Here is a 4797-nt window from a genome sequence, read left to right as displayed (position 1 = left end):
CAGAAACCAGATCCTAAGTGACGACATTCATGATATCTTAACACATTTGTGACACCCTATCACGAAGATTGTCAGCCTTAGGCAGAAACCAGCTCCTAAGTGACGACATTCGTGACAGCTTACCACATTTATGACGCCTTATCATGAAGGTCGTCATCCTTAGGTAGAAACCAGCTCCCAAGTGACGATATTCATGATAGCTTACCACATTTGCGATGCCCTATCACGAAGGTCGTCAGCCTTAGGTAGAAACCAGCTCCTAAGTGACGACATTCGTGACACCTTACCATATTTGTGACGCCCTATCACGAAGGTCGTCGGCCTTAGGCAGAAACCAGCTCCTAAGTGATGACATTCGTGATAGCTTACCACATTTGTGATGCCCTATCATGAAGGTCGTCATCCTTAGGCAGAAACCAGCTCCTAAGTGACAACATTCGTGATAGCTTACCACATTTGTGATGTCCTATCACGAAGGTCGTCATCCTTAAACTAGCTCCTAAGTGACGACATTTGTGATAGCTTATCACATTTGTGATGCCCTATCTTGAAGGTCATCAGCTATGATTTTTCAGCAACTGGGAATTTATTTCATAAGGATATTATGGTCATTTCCTTCACCTTCCACGACTTATAACCCTAAAGAGGCATAATTTTTCTCATTTTTTTCTTTAGTTAAGCATCTCAAAAGCCCTCACTTATGCTCTCAACAACAAGATTAGGGTTTCCATCAAACTCATCTTTCAAAAGCAAGATTCAAGCCTTTTCCCAAGATAATTGAGAATTAAGTTTCCCAATCCAAGAACTCTCCAGCAAATCATCAAGGTTTCCTTTCTAAGGTATGCGTAGTGTTCATCTATGGATCTAATTCGTTCATAGAGCTCAAGAATCATGTTTTAAATATTATTTTGTAAACTTTTTGTGGTGATATGAGTATGTACATGTTGACGATTGTTGTTTAAGTTTCAACGTGATGTCTAAAGGTGTTTTATGGATTATATATGTTTGTTAATTAAAAACCATGAACTTTAGGTGGTTTAACATGGTGCAAGTATGAAACTCACCTATGCCTTAAAGAATGCATGCAAGGTGTTTGATAAAATTCTTAGGATGCTAGAAATTCATGTTTGTATGGTTCTATGATGCCTAAATGACAAGTCCATGTTAGCTATATACTTTAATATGAATCCCATGCTTTTCATGTGTTGCTATTGTGGTGGTATGAAGCATTTAAGATAATAGCGATATACAATATGTGCACGAAATATATCCATGTATTCCCTACAATGTTTAAGATGTTGAATAACTATATGAAGTATGATATTCCCTACTTATGATATTATGAATTTTGGACTCAAATCTTGTGATCAAGTCATGTCATGAGTGTCAGTTTCCTTCTATCGAGTCCTGGGGGTATTCGTATCCAAAAAAAATAGTTGTGTGCCTAGATTCATGTCATGTTGTCACAATAATCTCAGTCAAGCTATAATCTATAGAACTCAGTCAATCATATGACTCAGGAAAACCTCAGAAATCTCATGATCTCAGTTAACTCTCAGATAATAGTACTACTCCATCAGTCAATGGAAGTCAGTTAATCTATCCATGTACAGTCAGTTGAATCATGTTTAGTCTCTTTAAATAGGAGTAGAAGTTAGCACCGAGTAAACCCAAGGATAGAGACTCACTTACCAATTTAGGGTGTGATTCTTAGCAGTCATCCTTGTGTTCCAAAACTACGTAGCCAGCGTAGGTTGGGACATCTTATCCTGACAGATTAGGGTTGATGAGGTGGCTTAAACTATCAGTTTAGGGTTCCCACCATTATCTTTTTGAATACCTACCAGCTAAGGGTCACCCACAACTGTCCTTACCAGTGGCGCGGTATTGACACCCCTCCAGTCGGGGCAGAGATTAAACCCCAACTTAGCTATATGCGTTATTGGGGTATGTTGGTTAAACAACTACCTCCCATAATTTTAGAATCAGTCTCAATAAAAGAACTCAGATAGGTCTTCAGATTTCAGTCTATCAGGACTATCATATACAGTCAGACTCAGTTACAGTACAGAACTCAGATAGTTCTATCATATTTAAGATTGTCAGATATAGTCGCCCATGTTATTAAAATTTCAGTATCAGTCATGTTTGCCATCAGTAAACCATGTATTACCATACAGGAATAGCTATTATGCACCAATGATTTCAGTTACTATGTATGCATGTTTATACTCTTACGTTCATATCAGTGAGATAGTTAGCATTGTTCATGCATGTAAACCCTGTTTATATTTAGCCTACCTCACTCGTATACTCAGTGCATTCCCTCGTACTGACGCATTCCGCTATGGTGCTTTCTTTTCATTTTATACCTTAGGTTCAAAGACACGAGCTCCATATCAGCAGTAGCAGTAGCATTTCCAATCGCAGAGATTCAGTGAGTCCTCTTCATTCGAGGATAATATGATTTGATTTATTCATTATCATTTTAGCTAGTTATCAGTTTACGTATTTACTTGGGGACATGTTCCTTCAACTCCTTATTCAGACAGTACTTAGAGGCTTTCAGATTCAGTATTCAGACTTATGTTCAGATTTAATTTAGTTTTCAATTATTTTGGGTTTCTTTCACCCATATGGATATTATGTTTTGACAGATTCTTTATTCAGTTGAACCTTATGGCCTACATGTTTATGTTTTCCGCATTATTACGTTATATATGCAGTGTACAGGCATAGATATTAGTCATGGGTTAGCTTGTAGTCCCTCGAGGTCATGAGCACCATGTAGAATTCTAATTCAGAAAATTGGGGCATTACAAACTTGGTATCAGAGCCTAAGATTCAATAGAGTCCTAGGAATTCTGAGAGCCGCATCTAGTAGAGTCTTCTACATGGGTGTGTTGCGCACCACATTTATGTACAAGAGACTATGAGATGTTTTAGGAATAGTTCTCTTTCTTCAGAATTCATGTCGTGCTAGTAAGACTAATTTCAAGTCAGTCGCTCAGTCTAATCCACGTCAGCAGATTTAGTAGAATTAGAGATAACTGATTTTGATGTTATTCTCAGCATGGATTGTCTTCATTCCTTCTATGCCACAGTCGACTGCAGAAACAGGGTAGTTCAGTTTAAGTTCCCGAATAAGCCCATCCTAGAGTAGAAGGGTAGCACTTCTTCTTTCAGGGGTCAGCTTGTTTCTTACCTTCGGGCAAGGAAAATAAATTCTAAGGGGTGTGTGTATCATCTCATGCATGTTAAGGATTCCAGTTCTGAATCTCCCAATCTCGAATCAGTCCTAGTGGTTAATGAATATTCAGATATCTTTTCCGAAGATCTTCCAGGCATTCCTCCTGAAATGGAAATAGACTTTGGCATAGACCTTCTCCCAGATACTCAGCCTATTTCTATTCCTCCATACAGAATGGCACCAGCAGAACTCAAAAAACTAAAAGATCAGTTGAAGGATCTCTTAGATAAGGGACTCATCAGGCCTAGTGTATCCCCATGGGGTGCGCCAGTCTTATTTGTGTGCAAGAAAAATGATTCTCTCAAAATGTGTATTGATTACCGTCAGCTCAACAAAGTCACGGTCAAGAACAGGTATCCGCTGCCTAGGATAGACGACTTTTTTGACCAACTTCAAGGTGCCAGTTATTTCTCCAAGATAGACCTCAGATCAAGCTATCATCAGCTCAGAGTTAGAGAATGTGACATTCCAAAGACAGTTTTTTGTACTCGGTATGGTCACTTTGAATTTCTAGTCATGTCCTTTGGTATTACCAATGCCCCTATAGCTTTTATGGACTTGATGAACCGGGTGTTCAAGAAGTACTTGGACACAATCGTCATAGTCTTCATAGATGATATTCTGGTCTATTCTAGCACAGAGCGTGATCATTCAGACCATCTCATAATTGTTCTTCAGACTCTCAGGGATCACCAGTTGTTTGCCAAGTTTAGTAAGTGCATATTTTGTCTAAGATTAGTAGCATCCTTTGCCATATTATTTTCGGTGAAGGCATTAGAGTAGATCCTTAGAAAACCAAAGTGGTAAGAAACTGGCCTCGCCCTATCTTTCCATCAAATATCAAAAGTTTCTTGGGTTTGGCTGACTATTACCGACGGTTTGTTGAGGGATTTTATCCTATTGTATTTTTTATGTCTAGATTGACTCAGAAGAAGGTCAAGTTTCAGTGGTCAGAACCTTGCGAGAAGAGTTTTCAGGAGTTAAAGACTCGACTCACCCCAGCTCCTGTTTTAACACTTTTCGATGGTTCTAATGGATTTGTAGTATATTGTGATGCATCCAGAGTAGGTTTAGGTTGTGTCCTCATGTAGCATGGTAGAGACATAGCCTACGCCTCCCAACAGTTAAAGCCCCATGAGAAGAGTTATCCTACTCATGACCTTGAGTTAGTAGCAGTTGTCTTTGCCTTAAAGATTTAGAGGCATTATTTATACGGTGTTCAAGTAGACGTCTTCACAGATCATAAGAGCCTTCAGTATATCTATTACTAAAAAGATCTCAATCTTCATCAGAGAAGGTGGTTAGAGCTCTTAAGGGATTATGACATGAGTGTCATTTATCATTCTGGCAAGGCCAATTGTAATACCCCATATTTTCATGCTAAAATTCTAACTATTGTTCATGCGCGTCTAAGCTCTAATCCAAATAATTATCATGTGAATACAAGTTTTATGATCATTATCTTAGTCTGTGGAGTAGTTTAGAGGTAAAAAATTTTCATAGCAATGACCTAGAATAAAGTTGAGCTAAGATCAATTGATTCATCC

This window comes from Capsicum annuum, chromosome 10 (assembly GCF_002878395.1).
Source record: "Capsicum annuum cultivar UCD-10X-F1 chromosome 10, UCD10Xv1.1, whole genome shotgun sequence".
Classification (NCBI taxonomy): domain Eukaryota; kingdom Viridiplantae; phylum Streptophyta; class Magnoliopsida; order Solanales; family Solanaceae; genus Capsicum; species Capsicum annuum.
Note: the sequence above shows the minus strand (reverse complement) of the source record.